Source organism: Lonchura striata, chromosome Z (genome assembly GCF_046129695.1).
Source record: "Lonchura striata isolate bLonStr1 chromosome Z, bLonStr1.mat, whole genome shotgun sequence".
Lineage (NCBI taxonomy): Eukaryota > Metazoa > Chordata > Aves > Passeriformes > Estrildidae > Lonchura > Lonchura striata.
Genome location: NC_134642.1, coordinates 85,592,983 through 85,606,839, shown reverse-complemented (window position 1 = coordinate 85,606,839; position 13,857 = coordinate 85,592,983). Strand labels below are relative to the sequence as shown.

Below are 13,857 nucleotides of genomic sequence, written 5' to 3'. Positions count from 1 at the left end.
AATAGATAAAATATAAAAATACAAAATGTAATATATATATATTTTTAAAAAATATGTATTTTTATAAATAATCCACAGTTTTCATGAATAAGTGGACCTGAGCCTCTGATGACCTCTGATGACCCCTGAAGAGCAGCCAATGACGCAGCTCAGCGCACTGCACTGAGCATGACGTCACACAACGCAACCATGACGTCACGCAGGACAATACGTGACGTCAGGAGGCCGCGAGAGATACGCCCAGCACCTGACCGACCTCGCACCGGCCCCGCACAGACGCAAACCGGGTTTTTTTTTCCCTGTCACGCAAACCCGCCCCGCGCGACTCCCAGCAAAGCCCTGAGGCGGCTCCGCTCCCGCGGGCCGCGGGTCACGCCGTGAGCGACCTGAGGGGGCGGCGCTCGGGCCGGGAGGCGCCGCTGGGCACCGGGGGAGGCCGGGGAGCGGCGAGGGCCCGGCCCGGAGCGGGCAGGGCCGGGCGGGCCCCGCTCTTACCATCGCGCCGCGCTCCGCCACATCACCTTCCGGCCGCCGCCACGGGCGGAAGCGCGCACCGCGCGCCCTCAGCGCGCCGGGGCGCGGGCGCGGCCGCCATTGGCTGGCGGCGCCGCGGGGCGCTGCGATTGGTCGGCGCTGCCGGCGGAGGGGCGGGATATACGGGCGGACGCGGCGTTGATTGGTTGGCGCGGAGCAGGCGGAAGTGGCGGCGCGGGAGGTAGGTCGGGCGGCCCGCCCCGCGCGCGCGGCACGGGCGGGACTGAAGGGAGTGCGGGGGGATGTCCCGATGTGGGGATAATCGGGATAACCGGGATCAACCCTGAACTGACCCCTCACAACACTGAGGGGAGCGGGGCACGGTCCGTGTCCCGGTGTGCGGATAACCGGGATCACCGGGATCAGCCCTGAACTGACCCCTCGCAACACTGAGGGGAGGAGGTGGATCCTTGAGTGTGTCCCGGTGTGGGGATAACCGGGATCAACGGGATCAACCCTACACCGATCCACGGGGGCCACGCATCTATCTATTTATTTATTTATTTATTTATATGTACTATATATATATATATATGTGCTCTCTCTCTCTATATATATATATTTATTTATTTATATATACTATATATATATATGCTCTCTCTCTCTCTCTCTCTCTATATACTATATACTATATATATATATATATATATATATATATATATATATATATATATATATATCTGTGTGTGTGTGTGTGTGTGTGTGTATAGTGAGACGCTGGGGTGAAAAAAACAAACAAAAAACCAACAGAAAAACCCCAAAACTCAAAAAAACCCCCAAAAAACCAAACCAAAGCAAACGAACAAACAAACAAAAAAACAACAAAAAAAAACCCCAAACAAACCCCAAACCCCCCCCAAAAAAGGAAAAAACAAAAAAAAAACAACAAAAAACCCCCCAAAACCCCACCAAAACAAACAAAAAAAAAACCATCCCCCCCAAAAAAAACACAAAAAAAACAAAAGAAAAAAAAAAAACAAACAAAAAAACCTAGCAAAAAAAAGACCCGAAACAGCCCAACCAAAAAAGCAAAACCAAAACAACTTAAAACCCCCACGAAAAACTAAAAACGACAGAAAAACCCCACATACAAACAAAAACATACAAAAAACCCCTGCAACAACTGGTTCTTTTGGTGGTTTTTGGTGGTTCTTTTCGGTTGTTCGCTGGTACTCGGCTCCCAGCGGGTGTTGCCTCGCCCGAGGGTGTGAGCCACTGGCTACTGAAGCCGTAATAATATAAAGAACGCCTTAATGAGGCTGTTTATTAATTAGGGCCCTCTTACTGTTAGTTCTAGTGTTGTATAGGGAGAGCCCAGACTGTTCTGTTGAATTTTGGCTCCTGTGCTACGTTTTCTCCTTTTAGAGCTATTCATCTTTTCTGTAGCTGCACCTGCCCAAGAATTCCTTTTTTTTTTCCTCCAGGAGCCTTTTTTGTTTGTTTTGCTTTGCTTTGTTTTGTTTGTGTTTGCTTTGTTTTGTCTGTTTGTTATTCCCTTGACAACAACTTCTTGTTGTTGAGGGGATAACCTTTGATGCTGCGAGAGCTCAGTAAAATGAAGGCGTCACTGTAGAATTTTCACAGTGATGAAACTCCTGAAGTGTTATGAGGAACCTGTTCCTCCTTATAAATATGGTTTTATAAACCACCCACCTTCCCAATGTGGTGACTTGGTTTTGGGGTCTGTTTCATTCTCTTGTGTTTCAGCACCAAATTCATGCTATTCTGCTGAGTGTGGGACAGGTTTGCTTTTTCCTTTGGTGAGGATGAACAGATTTTTTTCCCCTCTCTAAAATGACATTTTGAGGTAACATTTGAGATACTTTTTGCAGCTGCTGTGGGAGCATGTGCATGTATAAAATGCATTTATCCCATGGAATTGAGGCAGTGGTTTACTGAAGCAGAGGACTTGAAGCTGAGGCCTACAACAATCCACTGAAAATGCTGTTTATGTCTTCTACAGAGCAGTGGTAGATTTGGTCACTGTAAATTGACAGATCTCTGTGAAATCGTGGTTTCAGATTCATAATCACCAAAATTTACCTGGGATGTTACCTGCACAAGCAGGTGTAAGTTTGAAGTGGGTTCTCTCATCTGACTTTTTTGTGTCCTGTGGACTTCAGGCAATGTGTTGATTCTGAATTTGTTCTGATGTTTCTCTAGGTTGTTTAGTGCCTGTAAAGGTTCATTCAGTTGCAGATTTAACCATCTGTCTAACAGGTAGTCAGCATCTTGCTGTGTGCTCATTTTCTCATAGCATGTTCATACATTTTATTCCCGTTACTGAATTAAATTCACTGAGGTTGTTTTCCTTCCATCACATGTCAAGGTTTTGGATTTAAAAAAATCATTAAGTGCATAAAGACAATTCTAAAAATAGCCTTATTACCTAGGATAGCTTCACTTTGAAGTGTTTGAATGATGTTACATTGAAGTATGTTTGTAAAGAGAAATAAGTTTTTAGTATAATCACTGACCATTACAGCCTTTGATGGTCAACATGACTGAAGACTTTAAAGGCAGTAATACTTTTGAACTATTTTTTTTGTGTGTGTATGTGTCAGAAATAGAAGGCAAAAACTGGGTTGTTTTGCCTGCTTGGACTCACTTCTGGATGCTCAGTGTGAACTAGAAACTCAAATTGAAAATATTCTGTAAAGTCCAGGGAGACTCCTGGTGTCAGTCCTTGTTCACACCATAGCCAACCTGCTTTCAGGTGGTCATCTAGCTTCCTCTAGTGTAGTTTTGTTTGCAAACATGCCCTTTTATGATCGATTTATTAATATTTCTTTCTACTTTTATAGTTTCTGCTGAATTCCCACCTGAAACCCATTGCAGATTTTTCCAAATATTGCTCTTTATTTACCCTAGACATTTAATTTCCAAGTGAGGTTTCCAACAGTCTCAGCTATTTAAAAGGGAATTTTCACTGATCATGTGCCATATTGAAATTATTTCAGGTGAACAATTTGCTGTGGTGGGAAAAATGCCATTTAAAGATTTTGTGGAAGCCTTGGTGGTGTAATTCAAAAGATTGGTGCAACTAGCCTGGAAGTGTCTTCTGTGTGACAGGCATAGGATATTGATTGGAAAATCAGCTTTCAGATGGTGTTGTTCCAATTTCCCTTGTTCTTTTTGTCCCTCCTAATTAATATCTTGTCATGGAAAAACAGCTCTGAGGAGCTGGGACAACTTGTTTGGTGTTGTCTGCAGGAATGGGCTGGGTGGACAAAATAAAAAAAAAAAATAGATCATAAATTTAAACAACTACATCGATCTACATAGCAATATTCAGATATTTAAATAAAAACTCAGGATGAATACTGTTTTTTTTTTGTTGCTGTTAGGTCCCTTAAGAACAGTGTTCATGGTTGTGGCTGTGTGTCCTGCTATTGAGAAATATTTTAGTGGTGAAAGGCTTATATACTGTTCAGTTGAGTAGTAGAGCACACCAAGGAATTTGTGTCTATAATGAAAGGTAAAAAAAGGTTTAACTTTCTAGGCTGTTTCCAGATGCAGGAAAAATTACCACGGAGCAATGACAATTGCATGTGGAAGCCTTGGTTTTTATCTCCTGTGTGTTTTACCTTTCATCAGGAGGTGAATTGTAGGAAATGGTTTTAAAAATATCACTGGTGGGCGGCTGACATGACAGGTACATCCGTATAAATAAGTTTCTGTGCTTAACACGTCCATGTGTGTATATGAGGTGAAAAAAACATTTGAAAATAAACTATAAATGCAGTCAGCTGGGCTTTTTTGAGAAATGCTTGTTTGAGTGACTGGCAAAAAGCTGATACTGCTTTTCTTTTCTTTGGCTTGTATGTGGTGCCCACATCTGTCGTTCCCAGTATCTTCAAACACAGGCATGAATGCTTATAAACTTATTTGCATTTTTGCTACTGCTACAGATTTGCTCTGCTCTCAGTCTGGAGTAGAGAGGCAGTGGAACACCAGGGGTGTGCGTTCTGGAGGCAAACCTGGCGTGGGTAGGTGGTGTTCTGTGTGCTGACACTGGTAATTAGAGCATGGTATTTTTGTTTGCTAACACCATTTTGAAGGAAATAAAAACCCCAAAAAACAAACCCAACCCATCTACATTTCGGTTTGGCTCTTCTTCATTTCTCTGCCTCTGCCTGTCACCTACTGGAAGTGCACATACTCACTGTAGTAGGATGGATCACAATAGCTGTGAAATGCTTGGAGTTTGCAGCTGTTTTGAGCAGGAATGAACCTCATTCTTTGTGTCAGGGGTGCTTTAGCCTGGTATTCTAATTATACATTAATAGAAAGTCAATGCACAGGGTGATGTGTGGCGTGTTCCTACTGCAGTGGTAATTCCTGCACCTTAAAATTCCTGCTTTCTGTGACAGGTTTAATGTGTATACAACTGATGGGCTGATGCAAGGGATATTCTATCACTTAGCAAGGTACTCCAGATTGTAAAAACACCCAAGGTGAGGTGGCCTTGCTGTAGAAGTAGTGATGCTGTGCCTGAAATGTGTGACCACAGTGCCTTTCTGGAACAGACAATCCCTGCTGCCGGTGTGCAGCAACACTGGGTGTCTCTGTTTTGACCAAAACCAATCCATTTCTGTATAGAAGAGATAATTTAGGTGGCTTTCTATGCTGCACGTTGGCTTCAATTAAGCAGTATAGCAAATATTTGTGCTGTGTGTTCTTGGGTGTGCTGTGGGCCTTGCAGGGTCACTTGCTGTTTTGTCTCAATGCCTGTTTCTGATGTGCTCGTTATCTTGCAGTGCCACTTGAGGATGAGAAATTTTAATCCCTAACTCTTGTCACCTAGAGCTTAGCAGGAGGTGGAGAATGTTTTTCAGGGGTTACATTAGAGCTTGGGAGCCCCAGATGAAAAAGCAGCACACGTCCTTGAGTAAGTGGAACCACCCAGAGCTGAGGGTCAGATTTTCAAGGACTCAAAACCATTATCTGATTCTTCAAGGTTAGTAGGCTGCAGCTGTGATTTCTTCACTGTTACATTTGGCAGACATGTAGTGTAGTGCTTGCTGGTGTTGTGGAGAGCACATAAAATCATGTGCATAAATTCTCAACCAACATCACTAAATAACCAAAATTCCAATTTAGACAGCTGTTGTAAAATAACATTAAATTGTTAGTGAAATTATTTATTTTTCCACCCAAAATGAATATTTTCTCTAGTTGTATCCCTGACTTGAGCTGTGTCCCTTTCCTGGGTTAGGAAACAATGGCCTTCATCTCCTGCTCTTTGTAATCAATGTCTTGTGGATCTCAGTCTTCCCCACATCTTTTTCCTCTGTATATGAGATGGAAAAAGGGAAAGGTGGCCAAAAGCTCCTGTGAATTTGAATGTTAATCATAGAACATAATATCAGATAGTGTAAATGGTAAGGACTGCTGTCCAAGATATGTCAGGGTACAAAAGACTCACTGAATTATGTATGGTGCCATGTTGACACAAGGTAAGGTGAAATTTAGGAGATTATTACTAAACAAATTACTGTTGTTTGCTAATCTAACACAGTCAAACCTGATCAACACAAAAGAACATGTCTTACAGGAAAAGTTCCAATTGGGGAAAAAAAAAACCATGAAGTGTGTGCCTTGAGCAAGGGCCTCTAGTGCTACTGCTTTCTGAGGTGTACTGGTAATTGCACAAAAGATACTTTGATTAAATTGTCCAAATTTACAAATTGTCCAAATTTACAAAGCTTGGAAAAGCACTGGACTATTTCTGCATCTGCTCTGCAGGCTGTTAGGTGGCTTTTCTGGGAAGGGATGTCCTCCAGCAGACCAGACAGCTAGAGCACAGATTGTAAAATAAACAGGAAAAAAAAGGGAGACTGATCTGATGTGACTTTTAAGAGTGCAGAGACTGAGAACTTTTGTGCCCTTGATCTAGACATCAGCCAAATTGCTATCTTGGGACAGAAAAATTAATGGAACAAAGGAAGAGTGAGGCTATATATCCTATCACAGGCTGCATTTGTGGGGTTTTTTTTTGTGTCTGTTTTTGATTTTACTTTTTTTAATAAATGATTAAAATAATTATGAAAGGGTTTGTTTGTTTACAGGTCTACAAAGGGGTCTTAGAGGCCACTCTTTTCACTTCAGAAGCTGGACAGGATAGAGAGAGAGCTTTGGGCTTTCCAAATGCTCTCAGCTGTGTCAGGCTTGGGGTGAAACCTCACAAAATCCTGGGGAGAGATTTGTGCTGGCTGAGCCAAGCAGGGAAGCATCAGACTCTGTTATGAAAGCTTATATTAAATTACTCCAGCTGAGAAAATGAACTTTAATTTTCAGAGTCCAGCATGCAGCAGCCACAGATCAGGAGATGGGGCAGAAATGTTAATTTTTCTGAAAGCTGACATGGAGGATAATTGTTTTAGGAAGCAAGAGGCAGGGAACTAGCATTCTTGTGTGTCTTGGAAATACAGTACTTGAGCAATGTTTTGTGATCTCCTGAAGGTGGTATTAGAGAGAGGGGCTTTTCTCCCTGTGTTAGAGAAGTCTATAGATGAAAAATGCACCTTATATTTTATGATTTTTTTCTCTTGATATTGCAGGAATTTGTTTTATCAGCCCTGACTGTCCTAAAACCAGATTTTTTCCTTTTTATTTTTTTTTTTTTAAGTAAAGAGGTAGAGGAGGAATTTTTTAGTATGTAGTCTCAATTTGAGGTTCATGTTTTGAGTTTGAGACTTTTGAGAGTGCAGAATAAATAAGGGCACTTATGAATAATAAGGGCGAAATAAATTTGTAGCACTGAAAGAGAGGAAGATGCAGTGGCAGGTTCTTTATCTCAAACTGCACTGGAACAGGTTGTTGGAGCTGTGAAGAGGTAACTCCTGTGCTCAGAGGCTCTTTAATTTTTTTTATGCTTATGTACCTGCATTATTTCAGGGCCATTGTGTTAGCTCACTGTTGTGTTTCAGGGACTGATGTGCAGGTGCAGTTGGGAGCCAGAAACATGAAGGTGAAGTGCCCCCCTATATAAATTGAGACTTGTTTTTATTTATCCCTTCTGTGCTGTTTCTGTGCCCCATTCCCCAATTTTTATGTCGTCATTAACTTACCTGAGAAAGCAACAATTTACATCCTTAACACGGCACCCCGAGACCTCTGTGGTGCTTCACATCTCTGCTTTGTTGTAATTTGAGCGTTAAGATCTCCAACTTGTGTCTGACTGGTTCACTGCCAAAGCAGCTTTGTGCTGTATTTTACTAATGAGTACTTAATTGCTCTCTCAGCTCATGTCCCAGTGGCATTTTTGAACTGCTGTGCCCCTGCTGTGCCCTCATCTCAGCCTGCAGGTTTCTTTTCACAACTGTGCAAGCATTCTTTAGGAGCTGTAAGGGAACACTGATACTGAAAAGCTGTTTTCCTAGAGTAGACCCCCTGCTTGGCATCAAGTGTCTTGAGTAAGGGTTAAATTTTTGAGTAGGGTTTTGCTGTTCTGGGATTTTTTTCCCCACTCCATAGCAAGGATTAAAAAAAACCTCCAAAAAAACCCCACTAATGAATGAAAGAATGAAGAGTCATGAAAATTGCTTGTAAGAGCAGTGAGCTGATGAGTCTTGAGAGGCTTTATTTTTTTTTTTTTGATGTACAAAACTTGTGATGTTGAAAGTAAAAGTGACTCCAGTGAAGCTCTTTGTGCCCTTTTCCCTATCCAGATGTGGTTTGTAGATGTGGTGCTGATTGAGCACAAATCAGTAGATTTGAGAGTGCTGGCTGAGGGGGTAGAGTGAGTGGTTCTAAATTTTTGGTGGAATTGTGTCCTTAATTTATTTTATCTATATTTTTTCTTTTTTTTTTAAACAAATCTACTTGTTTGCTCAGAGCTTGGTAAGGTCATGGAATTGGTGTCCTGTATCCCCTCCTTGTTAAAATACTGGCACGAGTCATGGTAGGGACTGGTGGTTCTGCCCTGCTTTGGTTTGTCAGATGTGGATTAGCACAAAACCTGAGCTAAACCCATGCTGAACCTGTGCCCATCTGTGGAAACAACTGAAATTGGTGCTCAGTATGTGTCTTTTTGCCTTATTTTCAAACCCAGCCTAATCCATCAGCAGAGTAATTAATGTTCAATGCCAAGTAAGTAAACATAGCTGGATAAAGAGCTGCGCAATTGAAATGTAGCTGCATTGAAAGTGAATGTCTCAGTTCCTTGTGAATGTCTTGTGAATTATTTTTCTGTCAGGGTCAAGCAAAATTAATTGCAATTTTTAAATCAATAAATTTAAGCCATGTGAGCTCTTTGTTTTCAAGGAGTTTAGTGTTGCATTTTCTAATAGATAAGTAGCAGATGGAAAGAAAAAACATAATAAAACTTTGGTTAAGTGAAGACTGGGTAAGGCTGGAATTTTCTTCAAAGAAAATGCCTGAGGAAACTGTTTAGTAAGATAAAGCAATTTGGAGCCTAGGTCTATTTTTTATTATTAATTTGACAGGGACGGGAAATTAAAATAATCCATCTCTTTGAAAAGTCTTGGGTGTAGAGGTGGGAGGAGAGAAATATATGTAAGCCTTCATATTTATACCTGCCCTTGTCCCGCTGAAGTGGCAACATTTGGTGAAACTTGTTTTTCCAGGTTACTGGGCTCAATTTTTCAAACCTCCTCAGAAAATCCTACATACAGAATTAAATCCATCCATATCTAACTGACACTGATTTCTTTGTTTCCTTTATCTTTGTTTCAGACTGGGGTGCTCTTGCCTGTGAAGCTCTTGTGGATTTGACTGTACTAAATTTATTTGACTTTAAAATTCAAAAATAAAAAAATGGGGAAAAAGAGCAAAAGAAAGAATTTAGTGGTATCCGTTGCTCAGTAATGTTAAGTCAGACATTTAGAGACTGAGTGGAATTGTGTAGGGTCTGTGTGGGGACTGAAAAATAGAAAACAAAGGAAATCTGTGCGACAGATTTGTATTGAATATCCTGATAATATTTAATCCTAAAGAAGGCAGTGTTTTGGAAAACAGATGATACCTCAGCCAGACTACTTTGTTATCCAAATATACATCAAAAACACATATGTATTGGGGTATTTTTGGATGGACGAAGGGTAATTAAAACATGCTGCTTTTTTTTTTTCCTCCCCCCAAAAATTTCCTCAACTTTACTCTCCTCAAATGGATGATACAAAGGTACTGAAAACTGCAGATATGCTTTTAAAAATATGACTAAGAGACTTGGAATTCCCAAATCTTTGTTCTTACTGACTGTATACATTGGGCTCAAAGGTTGTGTCTGGCACAACTTCCTTCTTCTGTTTTTTGTCTTCAAAACATAGAGCAATTTTAATGCTGTCTTTTCAGAGAAATGATGTGGAAAATTATATATATTTGGAATGTGTGTCTCTTTTTGTGAGTTTTTTTGAGGAGGAAGTAAATTATTTTTCTTAATAAATATCCTGTGGTTTTCAAGTGAAGGCACAGTGCTTTGGTAGGGCCTTGGAAAGCCAGGGTGTCCTGTTGCCAAGTTAGAGTTATAAAGTATTTGTTGGGACTTGCATCTTCCAGAAGCTGCAGAGAAAGGGAGTCTGGGTCTCTGAGACACGCCTTGCTGACTTTTCATCCCAGATTTATCCTCTGAAGGCTGGGCTGGTTATTGCCTTTGATCTTTCCTGCCTTCCACATGCACTTTTTAGTAACTTCACTACTAAAATTCATTTTTTCAACAGGAAACATGACAGTTGCATGGCTTAATTTTATTTTTGTTTTTTTTTTTTTTTTTGCAGGTTTATAACATTCAGTTAGTGTAATCTGGATTATCCATCCTGGAAAGTGAGGATTTGCTGTTAGTTTTGGGAAGGATTGTTACAAAAAGGGTGAGAAAGAATGGTCTGCTCCTTTTATAAATCTGTCTGCATGCTCCCTGACTTGCTAGCATATACTAGTATAATTGCCCACTTTGGTGTTTATTTTAATACACTGAAGACCTTTTTTTTTACCCTTATTATAGCTTAATGTAGATGGTTGTAAGTGAGCTTGGCAAGGCTGGATGCCTGCAGTGGGTAGTGGGTTAGGCCTGAGACTTCAAGGGGATGAAAGACACCAGGGTGGGCTTTGCCTCCAGGCTACAATTAAGATCAAGGCTTGTTAGTAAGATTCCTACTATAAAGGTTGTTGACTGTCTGCTTCCTTCTGTTTCTCCTCATTTTTCAGCTGGTGACTGTAGTAAATAAGCCTGACAAGGGTTGTTCCTTATCGTGGATTCCAGATCTTCTGTGGCACATCTTCCATATCTTATTGTCCCGTGGAGCATGACAAGCTCAGAACTAATTTGTTTTTGGTTTTTTGGTTTGGGGTTTCTCTTTTTTTTTTTGAGGGGGGACACACAAATGCACAAAAAGTATGTGCATGTTTCCAATCGTTCTGTGGCTGCCATGAAGCAGTGGGAAGGCAGCAGTGCAAATGTGAGCCATGTGAGCCTCGACTCTGCAGTTGGGCCCATGATCTCCTGATCAAATGTTGCCATGGAGCACTGAGTTTCTTAAATGGCCCATTTCCCCCACTGCACAAAGTTAGAAAGTAATTCAGTCTGTTCTTCATATCCAAGTGCTAATTTTTGGTTCATTTCTTTCATCTCAGAGACAAAGTTGCATTATTGACAAAATTGTAACCTATGTGCTTTTAATACAGAGTAAAATTAAACAAAAGAGTGACTAAATATATTACTTTGGGTACATGTAATACAGAAAATGTCTTAGCCCCCTAAATTGCATTAAGGAACAAAGCTCTTTCCAATTTTTTCTCTTCTTTGGCTTTCAGATTTATCTGTAAGTTCCACATGAAGGCTATTATTGAATCATTCTTCAATGTCAAACAAGTATTGTGGCCAGAGGAGTGGGAGGATTATTGTGAGATTGGACAGGAAAGATGCTGTGTTATTTCCCTTCATGTTTGTTGGCCCAGTCATGTTCCTCCAAAAAGAAATGAGAAAAGAGGAACTCCCTATTGGATCAGTAGTTCTAAGATTAATGGAGTGAGAGTTGAGGTTTTTGTCAGGTGTTTCAATGTTCTTACTCCTGAAGTATTGGAGTTAATGGAATTTTAAATTAACATGAGAGAATATCAATTTGAATGAAATATATCACTGGAAATATGCATAAATATAGGCATTATCTTATTTCCTTCTGTGAGAAAATGTGGTAATAGCTAGTTTTAATCTTTAAAAGCAATCTTGAGCTTCTCTTGACTGGTTTAAATCTCCAATTATCTACCTATAAGTACATGTAGCATCTCCTGAATAGTACCTCTTCTCTGATTATGTATTTACTATTAACTTTGGATTATTAGGTTATGGTCTGTAGTTTGGGCAGTGTCAGAAGGAGCCAAACTGTAGACTTCAATAACAGTGTGTGGTCTTCTATTCTGAACTCCCCGTGGATAGCTCCCATTTTTCCTCAGTAAGAAAGCACTTAGGTTAATTGCTCCATTTCAAAGACATAGTAGCTCTTTCTGGTCTGTAAGTAGCCTTCCAAGCATAGCTGCTGAGGTTTGCAACACCTGCAGCCCAACCAATTTGGGAAAAAAAAAAAAAAAAGCCATTAGTCTTCATGGGGAAAAAAAAAAGGAAAAATGAAGTGCTAAAGTTCAGAATATTATCAATGATGCTGTGTTGGAGCAGCCTGAAAGATTTGGCTTTTGGTCTATGCCTGGTGCTATCCAAAACAACATATAAAATTCTTTGTGGGCCCATTTTAAGAGTGTCTTGTTCATTCAGAAGGGCCTGTGTGCGCTGTTTGTTCCGAGGGCAGAGGCACCAGCCAACAGCTGATTCCTCCTCAGAGGGAAACATTGCCTAATGGCGATCACAGGAGCCAAAGACCATGGACAAAGTGCTAAAGATAAACAGCTCAATCCCCGACTGTTCCAAGGCCTCAATAAAGCCTCTGATTTACACACTTGGGGTGGGACTGTGCTGTCCCCACCTGCAGGCTGGCCCCAGGGCCCTGGCGTGGAGAGGGGCTGGTGCTGTGTCCCCCAGGGATGGAACACTGCCCTTCTGTGGCCCCAGCCCCAAAACTTCTCTGCAGTTTGCTTTGTCACAGCCAGGGAAGGAGTAAAGAACCAGCTACTCTGGTTTTGTGGAGGTGGTGAACGGGAAGAGCCCACAGGGGCTGGATGCTGAATGGAACTTGAGGGTGCTCCTCTGGTCTGATGGACTCCGAGGGGCTTTTTAGGCTGCCATAATGAGAGGCTGCTCCCAGCAACTTGGATAGTAGTAAAAATACAGTCTGCTTTTATGCAATTATTTTATTTTACTTTGCTCTAACAAGCTTCACCAACAGCTGGACTGTTAAATAGTGACACTCCAAAAATTCAAGGGGCTGTTTTAACCTTTCTGATCATTAACACAGTTCCTACCTTTCTACCCACAGATGTGAAAGTGAAAATAAGTCTCAAGGTTTCACCTCTCCTTTATATTTTTGTCTTTCTTTCATAATGAAGTCTTCACCTGGCAGAAGTATTTGATCTGTGAAAGCTCACATAAGCTTGACACATTGGAAGCTGGTGGGGTTGGTGATGAATTTAGTGAGTAGGTGGGTGCATTGGGAAAGGTTAGTTTGAGGAGATTGTTTTATTTCATCTCTTGAAATACAGAGCAATACATCTTTTCTAGAAGTACAGTGCTGCACATCTGTTATTAAGATTTGCCTTTAGACTGAATGGAGTGTGTGCAGTCACCTTATAGTGAATGAATAAGGAATATGCCCTTATTCATTGTCTGTATTTTTAATTTCTTTAGTGGTAAGCTGCTTGTTGTTAAATAAGTAGGGAACTCCTTTGGTCTTTTTTGCTATATTCATGTTTGAACTGTGTGTGGTTTATCCATTTACTGAACACTGCAGTCAATTTTGTGTTCTCAGGACATAAAAGGGATAAGGGAAAAAGGGATTTGGATTTTTAGTTTGTTGTTGTAATTGTTTTGCTTTCAAAAAAGCAGTAAGGTACCATATTACTGTTTGAAGTGATGGTTTTTTGTGCTGTGTAGGTCAGACTAATTTTCATGAAGGAGATTTTTCCCTCCTCTTGAAGAGAAGTATATAATAGGCATTGTATACAGGCAGGAGTCCTTGAGCTTTTGCTGATGGGTTGGAAGGGTTGAGTGCTTGGAGATGAAGTCTGTCTGAGCTCTGCTTACAGAGGCAGATCCTAAATGTGGAGTAATAAGTAATATACTCCTTTCAAAAGGCCAGTGAGCACTGTGGGGGAGATGAAAGCTGGGAGAAAAAAGTATCTTCATTTTATGCCTCTTTGGAAAATGCTTTTTTTTTTCAGAGCTGCACAATAAAATTTGGAAAAGCAGGAAAACCA

The 13,857-nt window shown here is 40.9% G+C and overlaps 1 protein-coding gene across 1 annotated transcript in view; it reads left to right on the top strand.

The window, feature by feature from the left end:
* The first annotated feature begins 693 nt into the window (after positions 1-693).
* XRCC4 (X-ray repair cross complementing 4) overlaps positions 694-13,857 on the top strand; it is a 141,219-nt gene continuing 128,055 nt past the window's right edge. Inside the window, exon 1 of the mRNA XM_077790097.1 lies at positions 694-715. The gene's annotated coding sequence lies outside the window, so the exon portion shown is untranslated. The remainder of the gene's footprint in view (positions 716-13,857) is intronic.